Source organism: Ambystoma mexicanum, chromosome 10 (assembly GCF_040938575.1).
Source record: "Ambystoma mexicanum isolate Mex_15411 chromosome 10, UKY_AmexF1_1, whole genome shotgun sequence".
NCBI classification, from domain to species: Eukaryota; Metazoa; Chordata; class Amphibia; order Caudata; family Ambystomatidae; genus Ambystoma; species Ambystoma mexicanum.
Genome location: NC_090932.1, coordinates 1,627,673,794 through 1,627,689,287, shown reverse-complemented (window position 1 = coordinate 1,627,689,287; position 15,494 = coordinate 1,627,673,794). Strand labels below are relative to the sequence as shown.

The window sequence follows — 15,494 nt, the reverse complement described above, 5'->3', positions numbered from 1 at the left end:
GGGAGAGGGAGCAAACAACGGGCCGATTACGAGCGGCCCGTTGTTTGCTCCCTCCTCCCCTTGTGGGACCCGCTCTGCACGTCTGGTCAAAACAGACGTGCAGAGCGGGTCCCGCGAGGGGACCTCGTAATCAGGCGGTACAGGGTTGATGGTGCCGGGACCTTTACCGGCGCCGTTAACCCCATACCGCCTGGGTTATAATGAGGCCTTATATGTTACTATACTTGACTTGCACCTCAGGGAGCCAACCCAGAGTGGTGGTAGGTTCGGGGCAGGAACTTGCAGAGTGACGCCGATTGTGACATCACGGGCGAACAAAAGCGGCCTGCGAGGCCAAAATCGGCGAGATGTGCCTGGGCTGGGTTGCTCCAAGTGTATGATCCCTGCTTGTTTGCCATAATAAAACAGCAGTAATCTTTGCTCCTTGTGTGGACCTCGACTTCTTTGGGGAAAGGGAAGGAGTTAGGGCCTTACGGGAGCTGGAGGTCCGCGGACCCTATGTACGGCTCTGCCGACCCCAGAATTTATCTTACAAGTTCTAAATGTAATCATGAGGGCTTCAATAAAAGTCCATACTTCCTAAACAAAAATAAGAAGAGACAGTCAGGCTCCTTCTACAAGGTGCTCACTTTGACATGTTTCTTGTAAATGTGGGTATATCTGGTATTGATGCAGAAGAATAGCCACATCACTGCCACAAACAGGCTCTGTAAACAAAAATAAGAACAGACAGTCAGGCTCCTTCATGGATTCACATGCTTAGAATATTCCCCGTCGACAGACTGGGAACCCTCGGTACACTTATAAAGCCGTTTCCCATGAGAAAACTTCCGACACTTCTGTGTCCTATCTACGTCATTTTCGGGGCCGCTTACGCATGCCCCAGTAGGACGTAGCGGTATAAATGCCCTGCCCCCACGACTCCCTTCAGATTTCAACCGTCTCCAAAGTAGTGGGATCACCTCGCGTAGTCTACTATTTTGTCAAGGTTGTGTTGTTGGAGCTTTGTCCTGATGTCTGGGAAAGCGCTGTTCCGCCCGTGCGCTACGTGCGGGTTGAAGAATGTGTATGAGGGGGACGGGCATGTGGATTGCATATATTGTCTACACCCTCATCATTCGGCAGACAAGTGCAACATATGTAAAGGCTTCTCCCAAAAGACTCTTAAAGATCGAAGTCGGCGGCTAGTGGCATGGTTGAGCGATGGAGCGGGGGCATCCCCGCCTTCGGAGGTAGGCTCCACGCGCAGCGTGGCCTCAGCGTCAAAATCTTGAGGGGCCCCGCGCCGCTCGACATCCAGTGAAGAAATCACGACCGGCGGAGAAAGTCATCAAGAAGCCATTCCAAGGAGTCATCGTCGAAGAAAGCCTCGTCATCCTCATCTTCGGCGAAGAAAGACAGAAAAGAAAGGTCGAAATCCTCCTCGGGCAATCACCATAGATCAACCTCGAGTCGAGAAGTGGAGAAGCGTAGGTCAAGTTCTGAAAAGGCGGGAACGCCTCAGGGACCTACACGACCACCACCGTCGTCGGCGGCAGGGCAGTCGTCGACCGCTTCCCTACCATTGACACAATTGGTCTCAACTATTCTTGGACCGCAGGTGGTGACAGCGACGATGGGGGCCGGCTTTAGCCTCGTCGACGGAGATTCCGCAAGAGGCCTTGCTACTAGAAGTATTCGACCCGGTTTTGCCAGAGACCCTGCTGCAGCAAGAGGCGGCCTTGTCAGTGTCCTCGGGAGATGAGGAGAGTGTGAGAGTAGCTGGCCCTGCAGACCTCGGGTTACGAGGAATTTGCAAGCCTCTCTCCGGGGGAGCCAGCATTCCGGGGTCTACCCCTCTTCTTAATCTGCAGTCAATCTTATTGCTGGAAATTTTATCCACGTTACAGACTTTGTTGAAGTCATTGGACGAGAGGCTACCTCAAGCAACTCCGGCCAGGTCGACCATCGACGAACCGGGCCCGTCTCGTCGGCCAACTCCGTCAATCCTCACAACAGTACCAGCGGGTGAGGACCTCTCAGCTGCACGCCACGAGGAGGGAGAACTGCTAGATTCAGACTCGGACAGGAGGACCCTATCGGATGTCTCATTATCCCCCTCCAGGGATCCAACCTGGGAGGCGGAGTTAGAAACCCCAAGAAGCCCGGCTCAGTCGTCTCCCCCGGACGATAATGGCCAAAGCGTGTACAGAATTCGGGTTGGCCCAGGAAGAGGAGAGAAAGGTCTGTTTTCTTTTCGACCACATGGGAAAGAGAAGGTGGTCGGTGTTCTCGGTACCCATCCTGGATCATGTGTGGCAGGAGGGTTTACAGACCATGCGTCACCCTTTCTCGGAACCGGCAATAAAAGGTCACCGGGAGAAGAAATTTAAGGCCCCAGAAGCTACCCCCCCAAGTGTCTGTCCTCCCAACCAGCCCCTGACTCGGTGGCGTCAGCGGCGGCGAGAAAGGCGAGGGCCCAGCACAAGTGCACGACCCCCCTGGAAAATGAGGCCAGAAGACAGGATGCCTTTGGCAAAAAAGTGCTGTCGGTAGGAGCAACCACAGTGGAAGCGGCCAACTCTCTGGCTATAGTAGCCAGATATGACAGATGTGGCACCGGCTGGCACCTATGCTGGAGCATCTTCCGGAAGAACATAGGAAGGCGGCGATGTGACTCCGGGAAGGTGAAGAGGCCTCCAATCATACTATAAACATCGCTATGGACCTCGCAGAATCGGGGTTTAAACAAGTGAACAACGGGGAGGTTCTACGAAGGCAAGCATGGCTTAAATGCACCAACTTTAGACCAGAGGTGCAATACAAGGTGCTGGATATGCCCTTTGAGGGAGATCTTCTGTTCGGCGAGATGGTGGGTGAGGCCCTGAAGGGCATGAAGGAGGACTCTGACACGGCGCATTCCTTGGGTGCCCTTCAGAGTGGTCGAAGTTTTAGGTCTTTTCGTCCCTTTAGGGGAGCATCGGGAAACTCCAGATTCTCGGCATCGAGAGACAGATCCTTCAGTAGGCCGGTGTACCCCTCCCAGGGATACAGACGGGCTTCTCAAGCGGCAAAACGACGTCGGGACTACCAGACCTCCAGGAAGAGAACAGGCTACTCCTCGTCGACGAGAGATAAGCAGACCAAGGACCAGCAATGACGGGCATCGGAACTTTCTGGGAGGCAGAGTATCGTACTGCGACGAATGGGAGCAAATAACAACGGATCAGTGGGTGTTGGACACAGTAAGGTACGGACATTCCCTGCAATTCAAGAGCAACCCTCTGCACATTCCACTGGCGTTTGTAGCTCAACCCCATCTGAGCGTGTTGCAGAAGGAAGTAGCACTTATGCTACAAAAAGGAGCTATAGAATTGGTTCCGTCATCGCAGAAGGGTCAAGGGGTTTATTCCCAATACAAACGGAAAATGGCGTCCCATTGTAGACCTGCGCGATCTCAACAAGACGTTGAAAAGTCTAAAATTCAAGATGCTCACGCTCCAAAAGTGATCCGATCAGTTCAAGAAGGGGATTTTCTGGCGTCTCTGGACCTGCAGGACGCGTACTTCCACATACCAATGCGTCGTCGACACAGAAAGTTCCTAAGGTTTGTGGTAGGACGGACTCACTACCAGTTCACAGTACTTCCTTTTGGGCTGAAATCCTCTCCCAGAACGTTCACGAAATGTTTGGCCCCAGTGGCAGCCTGGCTGAGAAGGTAAGGCCATCATGTGTACTCACACAAGTTTGCAGGCCACCATGCAACTTTTACAACGGCTGGGGTTTGCGGTAAACTTCGAGAAATCTTTGTTGACGCCGTCGAGAAGCTTGGTGTTCCTGGGCGCACAGTTCGAGACCCAGTCAGGGTTAGTGAAGCCATCCCTCGACAGAATCACCAAACTCAATCGATTGGCAAGTCGGCTGAGGATCAATACCAGACTATCAGTGAGAAAATGTGTCGATTCTGGGTGCTATGGCATCCTGCATTCCTCTAGTGGGCAACTGCCGCCTCTTCATGAGGCCCAAGGGCTCTGGTCGGACAAGCTGACCATCGACGACGACAAACTCCTGCTAGCTCTTCACTGGTGGCAGAGCTTTCAGAACCTATCCAGAGGGGTATCCCTACAGGAGCCGGAGTTTCGGCTAACTATAATGACGGACCCGTCCCCCGACAGGCTCGGGAGTACACATGGGCACTCTACAAACGCAAGGTTGATGGTCCCGGAGGGAGTCACTCCTGCACATCAACGTTCTGGAGCGGAGGGCAGTACGCTGGGCCTTGAAGTCTTTCCTGCCGCACATCAGAGAGTCAATAGTGAGAATATTGACAGACAACACGACGGCAATGTTTTACTTAAGGAAACAAGGGGGCACGCGGTCCAGAACCCTTTCCATCGAGGCTCAGAAGGTGTGTCATTGGGCTCTGAAACACAATATATCCATCGTAGCTCATCATCTCCCTGGAGTAAGGAACGAGCAAGCGGACTCACTCAGCAGAAAAATGGACCAAATACACGAATGGGAGATACAGCGTTCAGTTGTCGAAGGTCTTCGAGAAATGGGGGCAGCCTCCGCTGGATCTCTTCGCAACGAAGGGGAACAAGAAGTGCAAGCTGTACGCCAGCAGGTGGCCACGGAAGGTTCTCTGGGGGAAGCGTTCTCCTTCCCGTGGATGGAAAAGTTTCTCTACGCCTTTCCCCCTTTCCCTCTTATACAGAGAACCCTGCAGTGGATACGCAGGTACAGGTGCCGGGTCATCCTAGTGGCACCGTGTTGGCTGAGGCAGCTGTGGTTTTCCGACCTGCTTCACCTGTCAATAGAACAACCGATTACGTTTCTGAAGGTCCCGAATCTCCTGTCCCAGGACGAAGGGACAGTGTGGCATCACAATCCCGACAGTCTCAATCTCACAGCTTGGCTCCTGACTTTTCGGAATTTGGTGCCTTGAGCATTTCGTCGGATTATCGGAGAATCCTGCAGGCAGCACGGGCCCCTTCCACCAACAAGTCGTATGCATGTAAGTGGAGAAGGTTTTGTATGTGGTGTCAAGGGCAGCTGGGAGTGCAATCTCTAAGGGTAACTCCGGAGCAACTTCTACTGTATCTACTACACCTGGTGAAGAGCGGATTGTCTTTTTCCATCAATAAAAGTACACCTGGCGGCCATCTCTAGGTTCACGAGGAAGAGGCAGTCGTCTTCCTTGTTTAGTGACAGGCTGGTGAAACACTTCATGAGGGGTCTGTTCCGAACATTCCCGCCGATTAAACGCTTTCCACCAACGTGGAGTCTTAATGTGGTGCTAGCTGGGTTAATGAAAGCACCCTTTGAACCAATGGCCACCTCGTCGATGAAGTTCTTATCATGGAAGTTGGCTTTTCTAATAGCCGTTACATCAGCTAGGCGGCTCTCAGAATTACAAGTATTGGTCGTAGACCCGCCGTACCGAAGGTTCTTTAAAGAGAAAGTGGTGCTGTCAACTAATCCTCGTTTCATCCCAAAGGTTCCTACTGCTTATCATAAACCCTCGTCCATTGTCCTGCCTACTTTTTCGCGACCCCCTCATCGGCTGCGGAAAAAGCCCTCCATACCTTGGACGTGAAGAGAGCTCTAAAATGTTATCTTCATCGGACTCAAGAACTTAGATCTACGCAGCAACTCTTCATTGCATATGGTCCGTCGATGAGAGGAAAAGCAATTTCAAAGCAAGGACTGGCTCGATGGGTCTCGTCGACGATTGCCTTTTGTCATTCCAAGGCAGGAAAACCACTACAAGGGCGTCCGAGAGCTCATTCCACAAGGTCAACTTCGTCTTCGACGGCGTTGTGGGCAGGAATCCCGCTGGCAGACATTTACCAGGCGCCGGCATGGTCAGTGCCTCACACGTTTACCCGCCATTACTGCCTCGAACGGCAGCATGCGGACGATGTACAAATGGGAAGAGCAGTCTTGCGCCATCTGTTTCAATAAGGTAAACCCTTTACATGAAGGGTCTGTACTTATTTTAGTATATATATATATATATATATATATATATATATATATATATATATATATATATATATCAAATTCTTTAATGTGATCTAGAATTAAATTAAATTCAAACTTTACACATACAATTTCTACAGATTTCAAAATGCAAAACATTATACTCAATACAAAAATATACATAAACCTATAAATAAAATCATATATGCATATCAACATTGAAAACTATAACTGAAAAGAACCATAGCATGGACTGCGTGAATAGCTAATTTTCCTCTCCATTGAGGAACTCTGTGTGTTTTCATGTGCTCCTCAGTCTTGGGATGATTCCACCCCACCCTTTAGGCCAAGTTCCACTTGTTGCCAGATGTTATAGAGTGCAATGAATAAGTGCATGTTGCAGGTATTGGTGCAATAAATCCAGAAAGACATAGCACGTATTGTTGCACAATCATGTACAAAGTCGCCCAAATGGTGAAGAATTGTGTCTCTCAGTGTCTGACATCCCGTGAGAAGATGTCTAGCTGTCTCAAGACAATCTGGGGATTTGCAGAGATGACATATACGCTTGTCCACAGGGATTTTCTCCCAAGCCCCTCTGCTATACAAGGTAGGTAATTGCTCTAGTCTAAACAGGATGATGAAGCGTTTAAGTTTCCTGGAGGGGCAGAGAGATAAGTAAGCTTGAGGCTTCATGAAATTATACAGACGATATTTGACAAAATGATGTCTCGACATTACTTATATGAGTGAAATTCTCTAGCCAATCCCATCTGTCTATTTTTTTACCTAATGCATGTAAGGTTTCCTTTGTGACCATAGTCCCTCTGTGTATCCAACCAATGTCAATAAGAAATTTAACCATGTCTTTATTGAGGGGTGAGGTAGAATATTTTGTGGTCACCTCCTGGTGGATCACAGATAGAAGGCGGTTAGTAGAGTCACTTATCTTAAGGTGGAAGCCAGCTCTTTTCCTCAGAACCATAGCCTTAAAGGAGGGAAGGCCCAGTTCTAATCTAATCAGTGCCATCGGTATCCCCGGTGATAGCCCCAAGATTCGTCTCTAGAACTTGCCCTCCAGCACTTGTAACCACCCTATTTTAGCATATATATATATATATATATATATATATATATATATATATATATATATATATATATATATATATTGATATGTGCATTTGTGTATTTATACGTTTGCACTTATATGTAAGCATGGATATATATATATATATGATTAGGAGGTTGTTGGATTGCATTCACACCTCCCCTTTTTCCAGGATTACTGCTGTGCATTCTATTCTAAGCATGTGAATCCATGAAAGATCCAATGCTGGAGAAGGGAATAGTTTCTTACCTGTAACTCCATTTCTCCAGCATTGGTATCTCATGGATTCACATGCACCCGCCGGCCTCCCCGGAATGCAATGTATTTGTATAACTAGGTTTTCACCCCATTCTGCTTTGGAGGGGTTGAAATCTGAAGGGAGCCGCGGGGGCGGGGCATTTATACCGCTACGTCCTAGCAGGGCATGTGTAAGCGGCCCCGAAAATGACGTAGATAGGACACAGAAGTGTCGGAAGTTTTCCTATGGGAAACGGCTTTATAAGTGTACCGAGGGTTCCCAGTCTGTCGACGGGGAATATTCTAAGCATGTGAATCCATGAAAGATACCAATGCTGGAGAAATGGAGTTACAGGTAAGAAACTATTCCCTTCTACCAGGTGCTCACTTTGACATGTTTCTTGTAAATGTGGGTATATCTGGTATTGATGCAGAAGAATAGCCACTGCCACAAACAGGCTCTTTTTTTCTGGAGCTTCGCTTGGCAGTTCCTCACACAGTGTACACTGGAGTTATTTTCATTGCTGGGCCGAGGAGAGAGAGAGGTACTGGGGGGATGCTGGAAGTTGTAGTCCATGTTGTGAAAGGTTACTCTATTCCAGCTGGACTCCCTCCTCTTGCAGCTTGATGATGGCTTCTGGTGATAACGGTCTCCCATTGTTTTCATGCAGTAAATTACTTAATGGTAATTTACTGCATGGAAATTACTTTTGAAAATATACATTTATTTGTATGTTGAGAGGTAAAAGGGGGTGGGTTTGGGGTAGTGCTGGTATTGAAGGGAGAAGGGGGTTGGGGATAACCCCCCCATTAAAAAGAAATAGAAGCAAAAATTCTAAGATTTCCACAAAGTAAATTACCACGAAATAATGTAATTAGTTGAAATGACTGTAACAAAGGCCATTTCCAATAAAATTATTAAAACTAAGTCTCAAGCCTGGAGAGACTACTTCCAGACCATCCAGAAACTACTCAGGCAAATGTCTGCAGAGTAATACAAGTTTTAAGTGAGGAGGCATTAAAAAGACACCCAACTATTAATTTAATATCTCAACACTGTACTTACCGACCAAGCAGAACATGCAATGGTTAAGCTTAGAGACAATTGGTAATGGAATGCTTATTACAAACAATGCATGTTAAATGTTAAAAGTATTTGTACCGCGCACCGTCACCAATGGAGTTGGTCCCCAGGCGCTCTGGCGGATCTGCAAACGAGAAGGTGGGATGAGTTAGTAGGGTAAAGAGGGAGTAGGATAGTGAGAGGAGTGGTGTTCCGTTGGCAGCTTCAGCTCGGTATACACAGTGCGCTGAGCTTTGGTGCGAGTATCGGATCGATGTCAGTCCTTGTGTGCTGTTGGTGAATCTTATGTGTTGTTGCGGTGTGGTGAAGTGCATGCAGCTTGCTGTGCGATAGGTGGTTGTGTGAGTTTTTTGAGTGGGTTAAGTATGCAAAAAGTTTGAGCTTTTTGGTTAGTGGGTTATATGTTTCGCAGCTAATCTTCACAGTATGGCAAAATGCCTAGATTTCAAGAACCCTGCATGGTGGGGAAATGCCCTGGTCCCACAGTTCACCATACAATGGACAGATGTGTATGCCACACCTAAATCAGAGTGCCTCGCAAAGTCGTGAAGAGGTCCGGGCTTCACAATAAATGACGTCTCACCATACAACATGTATAGATGGAGGCTATCCCCAGATACGAGAGTCCTGCCCAGTGGGAGAAAGCTTCAGGTCCCACAATAGGTGGGCCTCAACATACAATGGACAGAGGGGGAGGCCACATGCAGACTTGAGAGTCCTGCTGAGTGGGAGAGAGGCCCAGGCATCACAATGCGTTTGGTGGCAATACTCACAAATCCGTCTATATGCGATGCAGGCCAGCATCCACCGTTCTATCCCAATGTGGCACTTGATAACATTCTTAACTACATCCAATGTGGTACATGCTAATATTCAGAGTTCCAAGTGTCGCTTGCTAACCCTCACAATTCTACCCAGGTGTGGCTCTTGCCAGCACCCGCAATGCGATCCAACCGTGACGCAGGCTAACATTTACAATTCTAAGTGAGGCACTTGCGAACGTTCCCATCCAGATGCGAAGCAGGCTAACATTCACAATTCTATCTAAATGTGGCACATGCTAATAATCACAGATCTGTCTAGGTGCGACGCAGGCTAACTTTCATAATTCTCTCCAAGTGTGCTGCTTGCAAACATTCAAATTCTATCTAGGTTTGGCACATGCTAAGATTCACAAATCTGTCTAGATGCGGCGCAGGCTAACATTCACAATTCTGTCTAAATGTGGCACTTGCTAATAATCACAAATCTGTCTAGGTGCAACGCAGGCTAACTTTCATAATTCTATCCAAGTGTGCTGCTTGCTAATATTAAAACATTCTATCTAGAAGTGGCACATGCTACTGTTCACAAATCTGTCTGGATATGCACAGGCTAACATTCACAATTCTATCTAAATGTGGCACATGCTAGTATTAACAGTTCAAAGTGTGTCGCTTGTTAACTTTCTCAACTCTAATCAAGTCTGGCATTTGCCAGCAATCCCGTCTAGATGTGACACAGGCTAACATTTGCAATTCTATCAAAGTGTGGCACTTGCTAATATTCCCAAATCTGTCTAGGTGCAATGCAGGCTAACTTTCATAATTCTATCTATTCCATCCCCCCCACCTCCCAATCAGGGGAGGTGGGGGGGATGGGAGGCGGGGGGGAAGGGGAACAAGGAAGGGAGAAAGGCACTCTAGGGAAGGGGGCAAATAGCAAGGCTTGGGCAACAAAATTGACAAATACCTGTTCAGAGGCCCAGGAAGGTCTCACGGCCAGATGCGATCTCCTTGCCACGCCAAACTAAAACATCTTCAGATATACAATATAAACAATAGTAGTCACTAATGCAATTATATTCTACACCACAGAAAAAGTTTAAATAGAAATCATGAGAAAATGAAAACTGTTTTTAATGTGAAAATCAACTACCCACATTGCTCCACGGGATGGTCAACTGTTTCAAACTTAAAGCATACTTGACAAATATCCAAGCTAAATTGTCTTCCCCTTGCCCCTTCCCCCGCCCCCAAATGGCTCAAAATAACTAGGATGACTATTTTCTTTAGGAAGAAACAGCAAGTAAAATTGAAGAGATTGAATTTGCAGTAAATGCCCCACAGGAAGGGCAACCCTGGGATAATAGACCTGCAACACTGCTCCTATAAATTAAAAGGCTGGCAAGAGGTCAACCAAACTATGTACGAAACTGAATGGATATTGTCACAGCCGCAGGGTCAACAGGCAACTAAAATCCAAGGTCTTGGCTGAGTTTCTGTATTAGATACAACAGAAAAGTCATGAATTTGGATAGGACTGCACCCATGGAGTGGGATTCAGGACCAAAGGCAAACAAGAAGCTTATTTTTCCAGGGCCATGGCTCACTGTCCATCCATCCATCCTTTAACTGAACAATCCCACCATCCCAGTGGCAAAGCAGTGACTCCGTTTCTGGGGGTTTGAGGGACTGCATTTTTTTTTTGCACCTTGTAGAATTTTTCTTGCCCTGGATGGTCTTGTCAGGATGCCACATTGGTCCGCCTGTACTTAGGGATTGCCTGGCGACCCCCCCCCCGCACTCCCCTCCTGCTTTTGCACGTCCTGACAGCGTGCCAAGCTTCAGATCCTTTAACTGTTGGTGGTTTCTAGAATTAACAGGCTTCCCCCACTACCTCCCCCTCTGTGGCACATACCTGGCTCACCCACATTCTGGTGCAGGTCATACACTGCTACCAGACTCTTGACCACTGTCTGACTAGGCTTAGGGTTAAGACACTGAGGACTTCCCTTCTTGCCCATCTACTTTTGACTTCCCACCTTCCTTTCCTCCTTGTGGTTCCTTTAGTGCTTGTTTTCACCCATCATATGTTCCCAACCACCTTCCTCTTGTCCGGCATCCTTGCGGTTCCACCACACAGTCAATTCCTACACATTTCCTTCCTTTCAGCCACTTCCAACCTCTTATTTAATAGCTTTCTTTTCCATTCTCCCCGTTCTCTCTTGACCACCCCCCTCTGCTTCTCTAACATTAGCTTTCTTGACCTCCTTAGCCTTATTTCGCTCCCTTTTCCTAATGATACCCACTGTCTCTCCACGGTGGTTTGCTTTTCTTAAACCTACTTCAAAGACAGGGATGGAGACACATTCCAGAGTTCTTGCTGCAGTGTATGTGATGTTCTTAATAACTTGCAATTGCTAAAATGCTGCCTCTCTGCCTTTTGAAATCCAGAATGAATATTCATCAATCACATCCGAAGGATGAAATTCATTAAAACAATCCCAATTTTCGCATTCAATGAGGTTAAAACCAGCTACAAGGTTGGAGGCATCGATTTGTCTTAATGCCAGCCTGGAAGTGATGGAGTGTCCTACAATGGTCCTACCCAGATTTGTCATGATTGTCCAAAACGGATATAGCTTTTGTATCCAATTCCACTGCATAAATAACGTAGAATGGGCTAGCAAGGTACCCATCATAACAAAATAATCCTCCTTGGGTGTATTGTATGTGCTATCAAGAGCCTTGGGGAATGAAGGCTCAGAACGAGGTTGAGACCATGATCAAAAAAGCTTGCTCTATAACTGTAGTCTCCATCTGGACGAGATGGCAGTTTAGCCCTGCCTCTGGCTTGTCAGATGGAAGCAATTGGAAAGCTTGCATGGCTTTGAAGATAACCTAGTAGAAGGTTTTTTTTGTAGGCAAAGGCACTTGTCCCTCTTCTTCAGTGTCAGTAGTACCTTCTGCCACCCTAAACTTATTTGGAGGTGGTTCAGCCGGGTATCACACGAAAATACGTATATAAAAAAACAAATGGTTGAAAAGATCGCATTTCGACGGTACCAAAATTACATACAGCCGAAAATAATGAATATTTTAACTTTTCGCTTTTTATTATAGCGAACAAGGGAAGCGGTTGTGTCCCCCACACTCTTGTTCGCTATAATGTAATCATGGGTGGCAGGGATGCCCCACGCATCCAAAACAAAGTTTTGGTGAACCGAGAAGAAAAAAAAAAAAAAAGAAGGACACAGCAGCGCAGGTTCCCATCCACCGAAGTGAAGGGAACTGGTGCTGCAGGGACTCGGCGGCACACAGCGAAGTGTGCCGCCAAAAGGTAAGTGGGGAGCGGAGTCTACAAAGTGGATTCAGCTGTGGGGTGCTTATTTCGAGTACAAACATTTAGAATATGACCTTTTCATCTTCGAAATTTTCATATTCAAAATAATCACGTACATCCGTTCAGCCGGAGAAGGGTTAATTTGAGCCTCATAAGGTGGTGCAGTAGGCAACTCTATTTTAGGGAGGCATCTTCTACGTTCTTTTGCATGAGCACCTCTACAAAAAGGCTTCGAATGACATGGTCTAGCACAGAATTGTGTATTGCTTTAGCCATTTGGAAGGATCTGACTGAAGAGCGGGAGTGTCCACAAGGAAAGGCGAAGTAGATGGATGAGAGTATAAGGCACTTCCTCTTGACATGGCTAATCAGTTATTCGGTTGTAAATGTACAAAGATTTCAGGCCTGGGTACATGTACATAAATCCAGAAATGTGGGGGCTCGAGGCAAGCTTCTGAGCAGCACATGGTCTACCAGGATGTCGTTGACCTTGCTGGTGTGCTAAAAAGATGGTGGTGTGGCAACGAGAAGTATTTGGTAGAATACAACTGCTCCAAATCACAAATTAAACTGTTTGTATTTATTTGAACTTGGATGTCAATTTTGATCACAAATGACTTACAATAACACATTCACAGATGGGAAGCATTCCCACGAAGGGGCCTGTAGAATAGCACAAAGATAATAATAAGGTTTGTGCCAGTTTATGAGGGTGTAAAAAAGTGGGACATATTCGAGTGTAGGTAAATCATACCAAAGAAAAGGAGACAAAGAAAAACACCATATTTAAAAGAAACACTTGACCTACCTGCTGCGCAAATCATTTGAAGGACACGTTCAAGGAAATGTGCGATGTTAGCAGTCCATCTACAACAAGAGTATCTGTTCACAATAAATGACAAAAATAAATCTTTTCAGTTGCATGAAAGTATCCAGCAACCTTCATTAAAAGGGAAAACAGTCCAATATGGGGTGGAAAGCACAGCATTATGTAGAGGAGGAGCCAAATACCTCTGCCAGAGGTTCCAGCCCTATTCTGCCTAAATGTTGGCAACTGGAAATTGCGACATGTGCAAAGCCAATAATGGTGCCTATATCGCAAAAGGTCCTTGAAACAAGGTATGCATTGAGAAAACCCTATATGTATCCACAGAGAAATGACGATCTTCTATCTGAAATTTTGGTAGAAGTGTGAAAAGGAATGAAAGAAAAGACTGGTGACGTCATGTGAAGTGGAGGTGATGCACCCAGAAGAGATGCAAATGAAGTAAGAATATAGATCTTATAGAAGCTGATGACAAAGTAGTGAAGTGAGCAACATTTCAGGAGCGAAAAATATTACACGTGCAGAGAAGCACTGAAGAAAATGCAAAACAATTTTACAATTGTACAGACGCAGTAATGCAAGTCGATGAAGTAACCATAAGGCTGGCTACGTATTTGTATTTGTTTTATTTTTAAAGCGCAGCCAGACCCATGGGCAACCGGGCGCATCATCTTACATACAGGTTACAGAACGTTACAGTTACATACAATACAGTTGATCAAAGCAGGAGACTCAAGCTCTCCCCCTTTACAAGGAGATAATGGAAAAGCAAACAAGTCAGTAATGGTAAAGCAAATAAATAAGTAGGAAAAGTACTACAATAAAGTAAGGCAGAAGACAAACCTAATTATCTAAGGAGGTTAGACTTTCATTGTATCCATGTCCTGAAGCCAGAGTTTAGTGTTGCGCTTGAATACATGGAAGGAGGGTTCTGATCGGAGAGAAGCAGGGAGTGTGTTCCATAACATTGAAGCCAGTACAGGGAAGCTAGCACCTCCCGAGTTATGGAGTTTGAATCTCGGTATGGTCATTGTGTGCAGTTGGGCCGCTCTAAGTGATCTTATGGACGTATGTGAGGCGAGTTGTTTAGTAAGGTAGGCTGGAGCAAGATTGGCCCTGGCTTGGTGTGTTAGAGCAAGAGTTTTGAGTGATATTCTGTGCTCTACCGGAAGCCAGCGCAGGTTGCGTCTAGTCTCAGAAATATGCGACGTCTTCGGGATGTTGAGGGCTGCCCTGATGGCATTATTCTGAATTACTTGTAATTTGTTAATGTTTTTGTGGCTAGTACCTAGGTAGAGGGCGTTACAGTAATCAATTTTGGACAGAACTAGAGTTCTGGCAAGTGTGAGGCAATTAAGTGCTGTAATGAACGGCCTGCAGGCGGTGATTAGTTTAAATGTATATGCGGATGATGTTGCTACCGCGTTAGTTTGTTTGGAGAAGGATAAGGTGGCGTCAAGGTAAATGCCAAGAGTTTTAGTGTTGTTGGAGACGGTGATGGAGTTACCATCTATAGTAAATGATTTGAAGGCAGTGTTTAGTTTCTTCAGTTTAGCGTGTGTACCGAGGATTAGCAGCGCAGTTTTTTCGTCGTTTAGACAAAGACCGTTTTACGTCATCCATGCTTGTATCACTGAGTAGATTTCGTTGAGGGTTTTGCTGTCAGTTGCGTAGTCTCCAGAGATGGGAATGAGTATCTGGGTATCGTCAGCATAGTTAGTATACTTAACACCCAGATAGTGAAGGATGTCAAACAGGGGCTTCATAAAGACATTGTAAAGCGTAGGGGACACACAAGAGCCTTGCGGAACCCCACAGGGTACCGGGGAAGGTTCAGCAGAGTCGGTAGGAGACATACCCTCATAGTTCTGTTAGCCAAGAAGGAGCAGATCCAAGAAGTGGCAGAGTCGGAGTAATGAGCTGCAGATTTCAAATGGTGGCAGAGCGTTTGGTGATTGACCAAGTCAAAAGCTGCTGACAGATCAAGCAGTAGGAGGAGTGCTAGTTTACCATTGTCTTTTAGTACTTGAATTTGTGTGGTGAGATCTATCAAGGCAGTTTACGTGCCGTGTCTTGGACCCAAACTGGATTGCCTCAGTTGGATTCTAAGTAAGCCTGTATTTGCAGGTAAGCTGCTTTATCCAATATTTTTATTTAAAAGGGTACCGTTG

At 46.5% G+C, this 15,494-nt stretch overlaps 1 long non-coding RNA gene across 1 annotated transcript in view; it reads right to left on the bottom strand.

The window, feature by feature from the left end:
• Positions 1 to 14,789, bottom strand: part of LOC138492689 (uncharacterized) — a 60,105-nt gene extending 45,316 nt beyond the window's left edge. The window contains exon 1 of the long non-coding RNA XR_011276250.1: positions 13,306 to 14,789. This is a non-coding gene — a long non-coding RNA (uncharacterized lncRNA). The remainder of the gene's footprint in view (positions 1 to 13,305) is intronic.
• Between the last annotated feature and the right edge of the window lie 705 nt (positions 14,790 to 15,494).